This window comes from Trachymyrmex cornetzi, unplaced genomic scaffold (genome assembly GCF_001594075.2).
Source record: "Trachymyrmex cornetzi isolate Tcor2-1 unplaced genomic scaffold, Tcor1.1 scaffold312, whole genome shotgun sequence".
NCBI lineage: Eukaryota > Metazoa > Arthropoda > Insecta > Hymenoptera > Formicidae > Trachymyrmex > Trachymyrmex cornetzi.
Window position 1 is genome coordinate 30579 of NW_017297818.1, and position 412 is coordinate 30990.

Sequence of the window (412 nt, forward strand, 5' to 3'; positions counted from 1 at the left end):
TTATTTGATGTGTTTTCATTATCAAGATTTTCATCATCGAATGGTCTCTTCACACCTCCTTCGTTAAGATTGTTCTATTCCATAAGATACTTTTCAATATCCGCGTTGTTGAGCATTGGCGTGTATTCTTACAGTATTATCCTCACGATCGAACACGTGGATGTTGTCGGAATGACTGTTCCTTGTATACTAATCGTTTAAAACTATTATAGTATTGATTATATATGTCCTTCCATCTTTCCCCTCTCCTTCTCCTTCATATTTCTCGTTGTGTTTTATGTAGTACTCGATCGAAGTAGTCGACTCAAGATATTCTGCATTTGTTGCAATAATCCATCTCTCGAACATTCGACGTTGAGTATGTTTATATTAAATTTACCAGCTTTTGTTACAGTTCTCGTGAACTCGTTAA